We start from the raw sequence: 18,102 nt of genomic DNA, 5'->3' as shown, positions 1-18,102 counted from the left end.
ATTTTACATTTATTTTTCATTTTACTGCTATTTTACATTTAAATTGAAAAATTTCTCATTTTATATCCTTCTTTATCATAATCTTCATTTTGTGTATGAGACTTACATCGTAGTGAGATATTTAAACTCAGTTTACCAATACTGAGTACCTGAATGATTAGTTAATAAATTCGCCTATCCAATTTCATTCACGTGTTTTGGTTACTTTCTTTACATCCCAAACGTAATTCTATGTATTGAAGCAGCGTCAGGGTTACGCTTTGCGAACTAAGTAAACTGATACATGCCTCACCGTGAGGAAAGAACAATTTCTCGACCACACTATGATGCAAACATCGAATGAGTGAGTGACATATTTCCTTCAGTGTTATTTAACTGATGCATTACAGGTATGTGTGATGTAATTTAATTGGTATAACTTACACATGCTTGAACCTGAAGGAAAACAAATCTGTGTATAATGCTAGAATACAAATAGCGAAAGAGTAAGTAAGATATTCTGTTCAGTGTTATTTAACTGCTGCATATGTTTTAATTTTGATTCCATATAACTTGTTTTTAATTATAAGAGAAAGAAAAATAATTCAATATTGAACACATATTTCGAGTATAACAAAAATATTTTAAGAAACAACCTGATAAAAAATACAGTACATTAGTAATTAAAAATATTTAATTTATGTACAGGCTGAATTGAAATTAAGATGTGGTGGTGTGTTTAATTATGGCAAAGCACACTAGGGCTATCTGCGTAATAGGTGTGATGCCTTCGTGGAGGACTTTCTCAAGGAAACTGGCTCGTATACACGTTACACATGAGGAAAACCACGAAAACGCCCATGCAGCCAGAGCGTTCGCGGGATTCGTACCGAACTACCAGTGTTCAGCGACTTTACCGCTCGGCCGCTGGTGGGCCCATCGTGGAATGAAAATCAAACCATTAGATAGCGAGATCTTAATTGCCTCACATAATTTCTACACCAAATGTGATAATCACGAAAATGAAGCTGTACGTAGCATAGGAGATTATGACTATACAGTACGTAGCATAGGAGATTATGACTATACAGTATAAAGTATAATGACGGATATTAAGAAATTTGTAGAATTTTATGGTATTTAAATATGAATTTGTTAAGTCAAATCTTTTTATATACATTTTTGCTTGAGATATGTAATTTAAACTGAAAATCACGATCATATATTTCTCATGGAATGTCAAAGTTCATTTGTATTAAAAAAAGTGCATGAGCAATGAAAATAAATAGATAATACTTTTTGATTATGTTTTTACCATGGTCTTAGCAGTTATGCCATAATGTGTTCTGTTCAACAAGATTTATTTAGTGCAAACAATACTACGAAAAAATATTGAAAAATACCTTGTTTTACAATATTTATTTCCCTTAATTAACTTAAATATCGTTTTTCATTTTCTAATGCTTTCCTTTACGAAAAGAATTTAATGTTTACAATTATTTTCAGCATTCGTACGAATTCTGTGCATAAAATAAACATTTTCTTTAACAAAAAGAAATCGGAAAGTACCCGGTATTTCCCGTGTATCTACCACATATAAAATGATCATTTTGCTTTAGTTTACATTTTTTCCATTACCAAAATCATGTAGCAGATCCGTTCCTGGCCTAACCTTAGTATATTAAAGAACCTTGGGCGGGATATTTGTGAAGTCAGCAATGGCGGTCGAAAAGAATGGTAAAGTCGCAAAGAATACTGTTTGTTCGTGGATTGGCGTTTGTGACTGAATCCATCGAGGTTACTAGCTATTTGAAGAAAGTAAGTGAATATTTTATATTTTCAGTACTTTCTTCACCTATATAAAATTTTATAAACAGCGTCTGTGTAGGAAATGAGATTTTCCATGTGTTGTTCTTTTGTGTACGTGCCTAATGATTCATTTTCAGGATTTGGTACTGTTAATGACATAGAATACCAAATCAATAGAAAAAAATTTTGCACTAGTCTGTTTCTTACTGTTTGTGTCACTCCTGTTTGTATGTGTCTCACCTTTTTATAGTTATATTATTTTTACTCAAACGTTTTAATATTTATCTTAAAGCATACTGTAATTAAGCAGGAAATAGCTTTTAATGGAAAAAGAAAGGCATTATTAACATGACTAATTGTTCAGAAATCTGTTCTGGAAATATTATTTACCTTATGCCAAAAAATAAAGCATGTAACTTTCATTTATTTATGAAATTCAAAATTTTTTATTTGCTTAGTGTTTTCACTAAAAATAATTTAATTTCTTATTTTTGAATTTAGTTTTATAAATTTGCTTTAATATATAATCTTTAACTCAAAGATATTGTGCTATTAAAAAAGGAAATTTTATGTGATAGAAACACAGGTACTTTGATCCAAATCTGTGTTCATTTTTTTTTTATATATACAGTGTCTCAAAAAAGTGATGGGACACTTGTGCTTTACAAAAGGAAACTGCAATAAAATAAATTTAAACAACATGTAAAATTTTTTGTGGGTGTTTTTCATACTTAAATTTAGTAACAATTGTTACATAACATACATTTTCTCAAAATATTAATTTAATAAAAATAAAATTGTTTAGAACGGAGCAGAAAATGGCTCACTTAAGTGATGGGACACTTACTTTTCCATCAAATATTTATCCAAAAATTTTACTTTTTAAAAGGTTTTAATATTTTGTTGGATTTCCTTTTACTTTTAAAACATGATTTAATCTTCTTGGGATGGATTCGACTAATTTTGTTGTGATTTCTGGAGTGATTTTACCCCATTCTTCTTGAAGCACCGATTTTAATTGTTGTTTTGAAGAAATGGTATGTTTGCGAATTCTTGATTCCAATTCTTGCCAAATATTCTCTATGGGATTTAATTGTGGAGATTGTGAAGGTGTTTTTATTATTTCAGGACAGTTATACAGTAGTCAGAGTCTAACGTTCAAAGCACTGTGCTTGAGGTCATTGTCATGGTAGAATTTAAAATCGTTATGAAGGTTCAATTTTCGTGCTGAAGATTTCAAATTTTGATTTAAAATGTCAATATACTTGTACTGATCCATTATACTGTCAATAAAAACAAGATTACCAACTCCAGCGGACGACATACACCCCCATACCATAACTCCTCCTCCACCATGTTTTACCGTTGGCACCAAGTTCTGTTTGCGAAATTCTTCCCTGGGTTTTCTCTACACCAAGATTCTACCGTCAGAACCAAATATATTAAATTTACTCTCGTCAGCAAATATAACTTCATTCCAGTAATCAGAATTCTTATTTATGTTGGATTTTGCGAAAGCCAGTCTGAGTTTTCTATTCTTTTCACTTACGAAGAATTTTTTTCCTAGCTGCTCTACCGTGATATCCAGTAGATCGAATTACTCTTCTAATAGTCTCAGAATTAACAATTACTCCATATAATGCTTTTAAATCAGCAGCAACTTTAGGAGCACTCATTCTTGGATTTTTTTTAAATATTTCGAACGATAATTCGCTTTATTCCATTGGATAGCTTTGATGGTCGGCCAGGTCTTCTTTTATCGTGAATAATATGATTCTTTTTGTATCGTTTAATGATATTGAAAACTGTTGAATGACTGAAGTTAACTGTTTCCGTAGTTTCTCTAATAGATTTTCCACGTTCAATATGCAAATTAATAACTAATTTTCGAATTCCAGGCAAAGTTTCTTTTCGTTTAGCATTCATGGCTGCACAGAGCTAAAAAACACAAAAATTCCAAAACAAACTGGAGAGAAATACTGCAGACGATTTTATAAATTATTGGCAATTGCTTTTGAGTAAAAATAAATACCCCAAAAGATATTTTTATTGCTCACTTCAGACGATTTTTGTTGCATAGTACGTAGTGTCCCATCACTTAAGTGAGCCATTTTCTGCTCCGTTCTAAACAATTTTATTTTTAATAAATTAATATTTTGAGAAAATGTATGTTATGTAATAATTGTTACTAAATTTAAGTATGAAACACACCCACAAAAAAGTTTACATGTTTTTTTAATTTATTTTATTACAGTTTCCTTTTGTAAAGCACAAGTGTCCCATCACTTTTTTGAGACACTGTATATACTGAATTTTCATGCACTTGTAATTACTGAAATATATCCTTTCATGAATAATAAGTAAGTCATCAGTCCTTTCATGAATGCATTTCTTTTTTGTTTGTTTGATTTTGTTGTTTTAAAAGATCTGCTATAGTTCAAGAAAGAAAATAAAGTAAAAATGCTTTACTTTCAGTTTTTTGAAAAAATTTATTACTATTTACTGCAGCTTCAGGTTTCTCTAAACATAATTTTCGAAGTCAAAACTTGATAGTTATGTTGATTATTAGACTTGCATGAAAAAATTTATTGAAAAGTTAGTATTTGATCTAAAATACCTTAAATTATTTGAATTATAGGTTGATCTTTACAATATGGTAACTGGTAGTTTGGCGACATTTTGGAGGCGATAAAGGTTACTACCTGGGACTTTGGTAATAATGTGAGCAGTACTCAGTTCCGATTACGCATTATTTTGCGTGAGGGAAATGAGAGATCATGGGATATGTCATGTGATATTAATGGACGAATTATGGTTCTTTAATCGGAAAAAGGGGGAAATCGAGAAAAAATGTGGAAATTTTGTATTTAGCTTTATTCTGTGTTGTGTGAAACAGTGTTGTGTAATTTTTGGATCCCATGGCCCTAACTAAAGTGAATTTGAAATGGGTATTTAGGCATTGTGATAAAGAGAAGTTTGCTTTTTATTTAGCGGAGGAAGTATGGAGGAAAAATTCGCAGAAAAAATCTTTCAATAATTTTATTGAATGAATTAGAAAAGTGTATCGTCCACGTAATCAAGATTCTGAAGAAGATTAGGTAAGTTAGTATTTTTAATTATTTGAGGATATTATTTGTATGCATTGTTCTAAATGTAAGGTGGAAAGGAATTTGGTATTATTGGGAAATTGTTATTAGCAATGATTTAGTTTAAAGTAATTAGGATTGTAAGGTAATTTTTATTAATTTAATGTATGTGCTCATTTATATTTTAAGTAGTGTTTTTGAATTTAATTATATTTTAATGAAATGATAGTTATTTTGTGAATTTTATGTTTGTAGGAATTTGGTATACGTTTAAGTTGAAATAAACGTGCATGGAAATAATTTAAATATTTGATACTAAGTATTTGTAATACTTGCGGTATGAATTCGTTGGTGACGTGTATAATGTAATAGATGATTTAGAGGTAAAAGTTTTTGGATATTTTATTTATTTTATATGTGGAAATGTTCATATTTGTAAAGGGTAAATACTTTTTCGCGATCAGGTAATTTCATATATGTTCTTTTTACCGGGTTTAAAGATTGAGAAAATTGTCATGTATTTTCGTGAAATTTTTCTAATTTATGAGAAAAAAGCAGTGTACATGGATATAGTGAAGAGTGTGCGCAATGCCATTTTTGTGCAATTCTGGGATGTTTTTTTAAGTAAAAATAAGTCGGCGTGTACATGGTTTATGTGTATGTGTTATTTTGAAAAATTCGTAAGGAGTATGGTATTGTGCACTTTTTCCCAATTTTGCAGTGAATATTTGTCATGATTAAGCAGTTTTGTTTGATAAAATTTCTAGCAAAAGTGTAATTCGGCTAGTAGATTGTTGGAAGAAGTGTTCAGTAGATAAGAAGAAAAGAAACATGTCTTTACTGCGTGAAGACAAAATGGCGGCGGGGGGAAAAAAATGGAGGTTTGCTGTAGGAGAGTTGGTTGCCAAATTTTCGCCAAAAAATCGCCAAGTTACCATAATGTAAAGATCAACCGAATTATATTTTACTAAATCATGTATTTTGATATAACTAGATGGTTAAAAAAATGAAAATTGTAAATGTACAGAAATGCTTATATAAAACGAAAAATTGTTTATATTTTTGTTGCTTTTTCCTTTGTAAATTAAATATATATATATATTACAGTCTGGGGAGTCAGCACCCTGCTGAATTGTAGTAAACGAGATGTCCAATCTACTAGACCATCAAAGATGCAGATTTGGATTTTCTATTTCATAGTTATTGAAATCATAATGGTATGTTTGTTTAAATTAGTACTGTTTATGAATGTGATAAAAATGAATTCTGATAAGCTAAGAAATGATTTATTTTCTATTAATTATTAATTTTTTTTTTTTTTTAAAAAGGGAGGTGATCTTATTTATACAATTCTTGCAGAGATACCAAGAAATAAAACATTTCAGGAATTTTCACTCAGTATATCTTGATGTGTAAAATCATGTTGTTCAATGCCATATTACTTTTTCACAGGAAAGTAATTTTATTGATCTAACAATAATCAAACTTTTTTAAGAATGATTCAGTTTCTAAGCTTTCTTAACTTAAAATTTTCAGATTTAGAAAGTTTAACGTAGCATTAGTTTTCAGTGGAATAGAAAAGGTTTTAAAAGTTCAGTTGTTAGAGGGAAATAATATAAATGAGATTGTCCTGATATAGTTTCAGCTGGAAATGAAACTGAATTTTCAGATAGTGAAGATTTCATTTAAGAATTCTAATAAAACTGATTAATGTAAATCCTATGATTCATGTAGGTATTCTTCTGTTATCATGACCAGATTCAGAAATGTGTGTTTATATGCATGCATTTTTAAATGTAGGTGCTCGTGTGTGCATGTGTATATTCTTTATGTATGTATGTGTATACTTATACACATATATGTGCATACATGCATATACACATACTTACATATCTACAGTGGAACCTCGAGATTCATTCCAGCATTCAACTGGTATATCTAGAAACAAGCTTCCCTATTGAAAATAATGGAAATTCAGTTAACTCGTTCCACACCTAAAAAAAATATCAACATTTTAATATCAAGTCAATTTTTCCTAATAAATAACACTGGTAAATAATATAACCATAGTTTAACTTTGTTACCAACCTTTTAACTGCTTTTCATTAATTCACACCAACAACAGCTTCTTAACATCTAGGAGTATTTTTATGGTGCTTGGAAGCAACGATAATTTCTTTGGCTACATCAAGTTTCTTAATTTGTTCCTGCTTCTGAATAGTGTAGATTTTCGATGTTGAAAACTTTCCTTGCATCTCGAGGTTTTATTGTACATTTCTGTATCCCGTCCTGATAACAGAGGAGTACCTTTGCCAGTATTGCAACAGAGCTAGAATTATTGTGTTAAATATGTGGAAAATGCATACTTAAAGTACTGTTATTTTCTAAAAATATTCTCTATTTTTTACAAGAAAAAATAGCTGAAAGTTGTTTATTTATTAGTCCAAAGGGGCTTTGTCCCTAAAGGACTATTGTTTTTATTTTGCGTTGGTTCACTATAAATATCCGTTTCACTTTTCAAACTGTTCCCACCAAATGTTAAGAGTCCCTAGTGTGGGATTAATACTCTCTATCTTAGTGCCCTCTATAACCTATGTTAGGGTTAACCTGTATAACCTACAAGGATTGCCAGTTTGGGTGAGATATCAGGGTAGTCATCATAATACGTACCTTATTCTTTATTATTTTTAAATTAAATTGAAAGTAATAAACTAGTTTTCAAGAATGGAGTTAAACTAGATTTGCATTCAACTCTGGTTTCTTGTGTTAATGATTGTTTTGCTGTAACAAATATAATTTTTTTCTTTAAGTATAATAATTTAAAATGTTTTTCTAGAGAATGAAGTACTGCCACTAAGTCGTATTGGATATGTTGCAAGGTAATTTTCTATTCTACATTAACTCAATCTTTATGTCCTGTTACAGATATATTGGCAGAAACAATGAAAACCTGACATTCAAAAAGAAAAATAATAACATTGAATGTAGTATATTAGATAATGCGCATCGGTGGTTTTAAGATTCAGTGGTAATCCAAGTTTGTCGAAAGTGTGGTGGTTCAGCAAAACATAATATCACATCTCATATCAATAAATCAAAATCAATAATCACCAATCAATAAAATATAAATTGATTTAATTAAATATAATATCTCAATCTCGGAAATCGCGCATCATCCATCGAGTCTCGGCACACACTCAATGGCGCCCTCTAGCGTTAGGCGGATCTTACCAGATAGTTAACTGTGGTTTGGCAGCTTATTATTAATCTTACACATATTGAATACGAATAATTTTGACAAATACCGGTATTTTCAATAGTATAAAATTAGGCAAGAAAGCAGCTTTAGTTTAGCACCGATTTTAAATACAACTCTCTTAATTTCGAAGGTGATCCTGCACACACAGGTCCTGTGTAATAGAAGGCTCGCCAACAGCCCAGCGGTAAAGTCGCTGAACACTGGTGGTAGTTCGGTTCGACGTTCAAATCCTACGAACGGTCTGGCTGCATGGCCGTTTCCGTGGTTATCCCCATGTGTAACATGTATACGAGCCAGTTTCCCTTAGAAAGTCCTTCACAAAGGCATTCCTCACTTTAGGCAGATAGCCCCTATTGTGCTTTGCAGTAATCAAATAAACCTAAACCAAACCTGTTACAGATGTATTTTTATGTTACTAAAATAGTAAAACATAAAACTAAATTGGATGGCACAAACAGCCTTTAGAAAGCCATGGCTGGCAATGCCTTGATATTTATTTTCTAGACAGTGAGCTCTGTGGTGTTTGTGCATAAGTGGTCAGCTTGTTGCAGGCCCCCCCCCGGTATTTAGTCCCCGATGGAACTTGGTACTAATTTTATCGACCCACTCAAGGGATGAAAGGCTGTTTCAACCTTGCCCAGCCTGGGAATCAAACGCGGGACCTCTGGTGCTGCTGCGTGACGCACTAGCTACTGTGCTACCGAGCCTCCCTAAAATAGTAAATTTATGAAAATTATTTTTAAAAATGCAAAATATTAGGGTACTTTTCCGTTTCGCTGGCACAAATCTTGTCAAGCAGACTTTATTGGTGACAACACACAGTATACACATAAAAAATGTTCACAAATGTTAGTTCTAAGAAATTTTTATTTTAAAGGCATAAACATTTTAATAAAATTTTCTAAAATGATAATAAATAAAGACAATAAATTTGTAGAAAGACATTAATTTGTATTTGTAAAAAGAGATTAAGAATTTACTATGCTTTCATGGTACAACATTCTGATTCGCCGTTTCATATCATGTGACCCCAAGTGATCTCATCTCATGTTAAACTACGCTAATTCTCTCAGTAATTATCTACATTAATTTCAAGTTAAATCTTAATTTGGAATACAAGTTTAAATGCAAAAATTATTTCATTTCGTATGAATAGCTTACTCAGAAATTATGTAAAGCCACAGAGCTTTACTTCGCTAGTGCATTCTCATTAGAATTGATGAATTTAGCCCTTGATTTTGCCTTTTCTATATTTTCGGGTGAGCGTGTGATTGCATCCTAATTAATTTAATTACCGCAAGTAGCCTTAGGACATAAAATTGAACTATCTGGTAAAAATTATATGTAATTGTACCCCAGTATTGAAAGAAACATTCAATCTGATAGAAATAGCTGCGACTTGTTTTGTAAATGAAACGTAAAAGTTATCAGCGAGGATATTCCTGTTTGGCATCGGTTGTACCATTTTGGGCGACTTTATCACTTGCACCGGCAAAAAGGAAAAGTACCAATATTGGTTTGACAAAGGTAAGGTGTAATTGAATTTAATAAGTTGGAAATACTGTCTGTCTTTCCACGAGTTAAAAAATAATTTCAAATAAAATTTCTTTTTTCAGTTTTTCATATTTTTTGTTTAATGTTATTGTAATCTGATTTATCATATAAAGTCACATATTTCATCCCTCTTTGCACTATATGTTATGTCTAGCGGTGTGGGTTCAGTGAAGTGCATGATGCAACCAAAACAGGCTAGTTCACGGCACAAACATTTATTTCTAACTAACTAATAAGACAGCAGCAATGCGCTATTTACGCAGTTACATTACATTCTACTCTACTCTCGTTCACAGAGGTTCTCGGGTATAAGAGTACTGATACTCTCAAAATCAGATGCTACATCCCTCCGCACTTATTTAGAGATTTAATCTCTGAGGAGCTTTGCGAATGCATGAAGATCGTCTAAGTCCTGGCTGAGGTTGCTGCAACTCTTTATCAGGATCCACTGGAAGGACTGGATCAGTTTTCCTTGGAACTGACGATGTTTCAAGTCCGTCTAAAGTTTGCACAGCTTCACTTCTTTGTTCAATGTCCTTGTCCGGAGCCTGTGACTTCACGTTTCCATCTGAAGTAACAGCCATAGATTATCGGTGCAGACGGAACATCGCTCCCTGCCGATCTGATCTGATTGACGTGCCTGCGCAGTAAAGTTCATTGAACATCAATGGTATAATGCAGCGCTCCATCCTTATTTGTCACTCTGCCAATTTTTTATCAAGAATTTGCCGATCTATAATCCCGAATGGCAACCTTTTCTCCAATCTCAAAATTTCTGTCTTTGAAATCGTAAGTATTCCTTCGGATGCGTTCTTCCATTCTTCGTTTAAGATTCAGAACAACTAAATCAATTCAAGTTCTAATTTCTCTTTTTAAGAATAACATTGCTGGACTTAACAAGGTTGTCATGTTCGGTGCCTTTCTGTAATTCACGAGGAATATGGCAAGTTTTTGCTTAATATTTCCTGGATAACCTTGCATTGCACGTAATGCTTGTTTAATGGTGTAAACGTACTGCTATGCTTGCCCGTTACTTGCCAGTTTAAATGGAGTACACGTTTTGTGTATAATTCCATTATTCCTTATAAAAGTTTCAAATTCCCCCGATGTGAACTGAGGACCATTGTCACTCACTACTACTAAAGGCAGTCCGTATCTTTCAAAACAGTCTCTCAAACATTCAATTGTCTGAAAGGAATTTGCTGGCTTTAAGGTATACACTTCTAACCATTTAGAATGTGCGTCAACGATAATCAAGAACATTCGTTCAAAAATAGGGCCTGCAAAATCTACGTGAATGCGTTCCCAAGGTGCACTTGGATCTTCCCAGTGATGGAACCTTGCCCTTACTGGATCTGATTTGAACTTAATACAATCGACACAATTCCTAGAAAATTCTTCAATATCATGATCAATTCCCTTCCAAAAGACGTAGGATCTGGCGATTGCCTTCATTTTGACGATTCCTAATTTCCTTGGTGTAACTCTTCAAGAATTTTAACTCTGAGTTTTTTCGGAACAACTACCCTCTGACCACTCATTATACAGTCATCTTGTAAGGTGTACTCGGCTTCCCTACCTTCCAAACTTTCTCCAGATTTTAATTTCATAAAAAGACTATTTAATTCTTCATCAGCTCGCGTTTCCCGAACTATCTCCCTGGCTGTTACCAGAAGAGTTTCAATTTGGGAGAGTTGGAATATTTCAACATCATCCTTAATGCTTAAATCTTCGGACTTAAGAGGTAGACGCGACAGGCAGTCAGCATTACCGTGTTCCTTGGTATTTCGATACACAATATCAAATTGATATGCTTGCAATATCAGTGCATCATGTAAGAGTCGGGTGGCTGCGAGGATAGGAAGTCCTCTTTTCGATTTGAAAACAGCCACTAAAGGTTTATGATCTGTCACCAGAGAAAAGCATCTCCCCTTTAGATATAGATAAAACTTTTTGACAGCCCAGACAATTGACAGTGCTTCTTTATCGATTTGGGCGTATTTCTGCTCTGTGTTAGTCAGTGTCCTCGATGCGAAAGCTATAGGCCTTTCTGTTCCGTCAGACAAAACATGCGAGAGCACTGCCCAAGACCTACCAGGGATGCATCAGTAGCTAGCATTAACGGTAATGTGGAATCGTAATGCATTAAAACTGTCTGAACAAATTTCCTTTTTTATTTTTTCAAAAGCGATTTGACAGTTTTCTGACCAACTCCATTTAACATCTTTTTTTGTTAAATTATTTAATGGATGTGCCAAAGTTGCCAGATTAGGGCAAAATTTGGCATAAAAATTCACTAATCCCAAAAAGCTTTTGATGTCTTGGACGCCTTTCGGCGTAGGGGCATTAGCAAATGCCGAAATCTTTTCATCCGTTTTATGAAATCCAGCGGCATCAATTTTATGCCCTAAAAATTTAATCTCATTTTGAAAAAATTTACTTTTATTTAAGTTTAATTTTAGGCCGTGCTCCTTGCATTTTTTGAAAAATATTTCCAATGCTTTTAAATGAGACTGATCATCCGGTCCTGTCACTCGAGCATCATCCATAAAAATTTTAATTCCTTCAATCCCCTGAAATAATCCCTCAACATAGCACTGCCAAATAGCTGGGGCAGCATTTAATCCATACATTAAGCGTTTACAAATATACAACCCCTTATGCGTGTTTATTGTTAATAACCGTTGGCTCTCCGGATGCACCTTCATTTGTAGATAAGCATGACTGAAATGAAGTTTCGAAAAATTTTTACCTCCATTAAGGCAGGAAAACATTTCTTCGAGTTTGGGTAATGGATGCTGTAGCACTTCCAAATTAGGATTCAGAGTCATAGAATAATCAGCACAAAGCCTAATGGAAAAATCAGATTTAACAATTGGCACAACTGGTGTTGCCCATTCTGAAGTCTCAACCCTCTCAATGATACCTTCTTTCTCAAGCCGATCAATTTCTGATTCAACTCTATTTTTTAATGTGAAAGGTACCGGTTGTGACCTACAAAATATTGGTTGAGTATTAGGTTTCAAATTTAGCTTTACTTCGTGATTGTTAATTTCACCTAATTTACCATCAAAAATTTCCTTATACTCCTCAAGCAATTTTTTTAAATTCAATTCACTAGAAGTTTTCAATGCTTTGATGGCATTCCAATCGAGATTGATTTTATACAGCCATTCTCAGCTGAAGATTGTGTCCAAATTTTCCTTCACAATGTATAGATTTAAAACTAATTTTTGACCTTGGTATTCAACTTTAACAGGAACATATCCTAAAGGTACCACCTTATCACCTCTGTAAGTTTTAAAAACTAAATTTGTAGGCTGAATCTTTTTATTGGAAACTTTTCTAAATTTATTTATAGACATTACCGAAACTGTTCCCCCAGTATCAAGTTCCATGCTAACTGGTTTGTTTTCAATTTTTACTTGAACCGTTATTGGCGGTCTTTTTGGCTCTTCTCTCTTAACATGTGCGTTCTGGAGTTAAATCCATACATGGGGACCTCATTTTTCGAATCATAATCATTATTTGCCTCAACTTTCTTTTGTTTAACCTGTCTGTTTTTCCTAGACAAATAACACGCCTTTTCGATATGTCCAATTTTTTTACAAAAGCGGCATTCACTTGTTGCAAATCTACAGTTGTTTTTATTGTGATTTGCTCCTAAGCAACGCGAACAAGATTCATTTTTACCTTTATTATTCTTAGCAACAAAGTTTTGTTTCCGCGGTTTGGACTCATTTTTTTGGGTTTTAAGTACTTTCAGTTCTACGGAATTTCCTGTAATCTCATTTGCACCCTTAACCGCCTTTTCCATCGCCAAGGCTATCTTTAATGTTTTCTCTAAATCGATATCATCTTCCTGAAATATTCGATCTAAGATATTACGATCTCGTAGACCACTAACGAAAACATCCCTTAACATTGCATTTAGCATATCCTCTTTATATTCACAAGGAATCGCTAACGAGCGTAATTCAGTGACATAACTACTAATTGATTCCCCCTCATGCTGTTTTCTGTTAATAAACATGTGCCGACTAGGTATTATTAATGCTTTAGGATTTAAATCATCCTTAAGAACCTTTTTTAGTTCGGTAAAATTTTTATCTGAAGGATTATCCGGAGAGAGTAAATTTTTCAACAAATTATACAATTTCGCATTCAAGCTTGAGATCAGAACTTTCCCACGTTTTGCCTCTGGAACATTTTGAATGTCCAAAAAAGCCTCAAATCTATCTATGAACGAATCGAAATTTTCTACCATTTCATCGAACTTATCAAAAGAAACAGAAATTTTGTCTTGTTTATGTTCCGATTTCTCTTGCAATGCGACCATTAAAGCTGCATTCTGCTTTATCAATTCTTCAATTAACTTCTCCATCCTTTCAAAATAAAAATCAAATAACTTTCCTACCTTTTGCAGTTTTTGGAAAATCCCCTAAATCCAAGTTTCGGTTTTGCCACTACTTTACGCATGTAACCGAGTGCGCCGAGTGGGGAACGATTTGCTTCTCACACAGCCTCGTCGCCAACTTGTTGTGTCTAGCGGTGTGGGTTCAGTGAAGTGCATGACGCAACCAAAACAGACTAGTTCACGGCACAAACATTTATTTCTAACTAACTAATAAGACAGCAGCGATGCGCTATTTACGCAGTTATATTACATTCTACTCTACTCTCGTTCACAGAGGTTCTCGGGTATAAGAGTACTGATACTCTCGAAATCAAATGCTACACTATAGTATATAATTCAAAGGACTTATCAGTTTCAGCAATATTTTTTTTACCAGTATACATTTTTACCATAGCCCACCAGCGGCTGAGCGGTAAAGTCGCTGAACACTGGTAGTTCGGTCCGAGGTTCGAATCTCGCGAACGGGCTGGCTGCATGGGCGTTTTCGTGGTTTTCCCCATGTGTAACGTGTATACGAGCCAGTTTCCCTTAGAAAGGCCTCCACGAAGGCATCCCTCCCCTTAGGCGAGATAGCCCTCGAGGCTTTGCCATAATCACACACACATTTTTACCATAAGTCTGTTTCTAAATCATATCCTGAAAAATTAAGGAGTAAAGTACACAAAGAAGGAAAATATGCAAGTAAATAATGGCATTTAGTGTTGTTTATGTCTAATATATTTGTACTAGATTGTAAAAGTTATAAAATTCTATTAGCTTTTATTTTTTTTTTTAAATTGAGATGCTTCTTTGCACCCAAATGGTTAAAGCCTTCCAGAACTGGTACTTTGATCTAACTTCTATTCCTAATAAATAATCCAGCTGCATACAGTTTACTCAATTTCTGCCATGTGTAAGGTAAACAGTATTAGCTTTTTTTTAAATATATCTTTTACAACTATTCCATCAGGTAGATTTCTTTCATATTTTGCCTTAATTGAGTCATCATGCTAATTAAGAAGTTATTAAAGTTAATATGTTAAGTTTTTGTGTGTATAATTCATTTTAAGTATGTGCAAGCAAGTGCATACATTAACAGTTACGTAGTATGTTTTGGGTATCTAATTCAGAAATTTTTGGGCTGTTTTTAGAAGATTTATTAATGATTTATACCATATTAATATTGGTAAAAAATTCTGTAGCTTTTATATGAGAGTATATTTTAAAATAGGTATTACAGTCAAAAGTCGTTAATCCGGACTCGTCGGGACTTCGGCGATTTCGGATTATCGATTTTTCCGGATTATAGATCATCAGTTTAAATCTGGTAAGATGGCATGCAAAAATTACAAAATTAAAAATATGAAACCGTAATTTATGAAATAAAGAACAATTATGATCTAAAGGGGATCAAAATTTACAAAAAGAAAAGGCTTAATATTTATTTGTTTACTTTATTAAACATTTCTTTCAATGTAAGTTGCTTCGTTTCATGTGATAATACTTTCTCTTTAATTCTATTAAACAGACATAATTTCTTGTTTAGTTACAAAGTTCCGCTGTTCAAGTCCTATAATTGCTGTGTTTAGAATGCCGACTAATTTGTCAATCGAAATGTTTTCGTTTTCAATAACCTCTCTCTCACTTTCTTCACTATCGAAAGCGAATTATAATGACGAGGAACTTGATTTAAATCATATCAAAGACGGAGTACATCGAGATGAAATACTACACTTAGTAAGGAATTATAAGCCAAATAAAATAAAAAATCTGCCCTGAAGATAAGGATAGTGCTGACAGATCAACTTCCAATCCGCGGCGTGAAATTGATAAACAGATTTCGGATTGCAAAACATACTTTCGCTTTGTAGATAAAATTACATATTAGTAAATATATATCGGAAATTCTATTTGACATAATCGAAAGTTCAAGCTTACTTTTATGAAATTGTTCTAACAGTCTGCAAAAAATAATAAGCCGGATCCAATTCGTAGTTTAAGGAACAACGCAATCTGCAACATTAACTGAATTAGATAATTTTACCTTACCTCCGTTACACATTACACGTGCATGCGCACAAACATATTCACAGCCGTAAAGGTCTTACGCGCACTCGTAAACGCCTGTGCGCATGCGTGAACGCAACTCCTGCGCAGAAAGTTTGCAGCTTTGAGGTCCGGATTATAGATCATTCCGGATTATGGGTGTCCGAATTAACGACTTTTGACTGTATTAATTCTTTTAAAATAGGTAATTTTAATATGGTAGAGGTAAAAAGCTTCATGTGGATCATAAATTAATATTACGTGGGAATTTTTCATTTATTTAATAAAGAAAATATTCAAGCCACAATTAAATTTTTTCACTGGATTATTTGCATACAAAGTTTGCAGCAAATATTTCCTGCAACAGAAGTGACAATTTTTATTTTGCCAAGACAGAAAATTTAGTTAGTGAAAGCAGTAACCCTATTTTGAGATGTTAAATTGGAAGGCAAATTTTTGAATTTAAATTGATTTTTGAAGGAAGACTTCATTTAGTCTTGCTATCAATCTACATGGCTTTTAACTTTTTTATGGTATTTATAATTTTATTGTTATTCAGCTTTCTGTTTGCTTAGAATGCACATGAATGTAGACTTAAAATATTTTATATTGCGAACTGAGATGCCATTGTTATAATTAAAGATTTGTGTTCTGATTCTGGAGGAAATTACTGATAATACTTTTGATTGTGTATTTGTTTCTGGTTTATTGAGATGTGTAAAATAGCCTGTTAATGCATATATGTATGTTAATGACATGTATATGTTTATGAAGTAATCTGTATATGTGTATGGTGTTGTGATTAGTTTTCTGATTACTCTTTTTTTTTAAGAAAAAGTTACCTGTAAGAAAGCGAATATTCTTTACCTATATGTAAGAGTAAAATTGGAAAGGCTAATGCAATATAATACAAAATTAAGTTGTTTCTCGTGTACTTAAATACAAACATAACCATTAAAGACTTTCTTAACCTTGCAGTTCTAAACAAATCTTTAAGTATTTTTTACTTGAAATTATAGGCATTGTGTAAGGTATATAATTGAACTTTACTGTGTGATAGTATGAGCTTAAATTTTTAATTACTGAAATGTAAATTTTTAAGTATGAAATACTCAGTGCATTTTATATGCATCTTTTAATACTTCAACTATATTTAAAAACTGAAAATGTGTGAAATTATTACAAATTTTTCTTTTTCTTGTTTAGGAGCTGTTCTCAAAACATTAGGTGACAAAGAATTCACTTTTACAAAAATCGAGCAAGATATTAAAGACAGCAAAATATAGAACAAATATGGCGAAGCTGAATGAAATCTATGTTGAATTTTATTATTGAAAAAATTATGTTCTTCAGATTTAATATTAGTTTTTATTGTTTAACAGTAAATGCAGTTTTCGAATACCTGTTAAATAAACCTAACTCTTAAATTAATTTCATGTGTATTTCTTTTGGTAGTATTACAGTTCATAATACTTCAAACAACTTGAAATTTGATACTTGTTAATTTATGTGGGATATGTTCATATTAATTTTATAATTTAAATAACTCATTGTCATCATATGAGTGTAATCTAAAATGCACAGCATTTGACAACAAATTAATAAAAAATTAGCAACTTCTAATTGCTTTCTTTTGTCCAGTTGCCTCCTTTTAAATTTTAATACTATAAAGCTATTTGATGAAAAAAAAAAATAATTGGTATGTCCACATCATCTACATTTATAATGATGTCATAGAAAAAGTCACACGACATATTTAAAAACTTCAATATTCCTAAACAAATTAACTTTTTAAAAATTTATCTGGTATATAAGATAAAATAAAGAACATATTTAGTAATTTTGAATTTGCATAATTTTATGAACTTGTTTATGAAATTAACAGTTACATTGTAAAAGGGAACTTTTTAAAAATGCCTCGATAAAGCATTTCTTTTGTAGAGGTGAACTTTTAGTACTGATCTAATATATTT

At 32.4% G+C, this 18,102-nt stretch overlaps 1 long non-coding RNA gene across 2 annotated transcripts; it reads left to right on the top strand.

The window, feature by feature from the left end:
- The first annotated feature begins 1,540 nt into the window (after window positions 1-1,540).
- LOC146993349 (uncharacterized) lies at window positions 1,541-17,740 on the top strand. Of its 2 annotated transcripts, XR_015038347.1 has the most exons (4): window positions 1,541-1,797; window positions 5,982-6,091; window positions 7,711-7,753; window positions 17,336-17,740. It is a non-coding gene; the product is annotated as an uncharacterized LOC146993349 (long non-coding RNA). The 2 variants fall into 2 exon arrangements; XR_015038348.1 differs by lacking the exon at window positions 7,711-7,753 and having other exon boundaries at window positions 1,560-1,797.
- The last annotated feature ends 362 nt before the right edge of the window (window positions 17,741-18,102 follow it).

Source organism: Stegodyphus dumicola, chromosome X1 (genome assembly GCF_044657685.1).
Source record: "Stegodyphus dumicola isolate Sdum_Otavi_A_Nest chromosome X1, ASM4465768v1".
Lineage (NCBI taxonomy): Eukaryota > Metazoa > Arthropoda > Arachnida > Araneae > Eresidae > Stegodyphus > Stegodyphus dumicola.
Note: the sequence above shows the minus strand (reverse complement) of the source record. Positions and strands in the feature narration are given on the sequence as shown.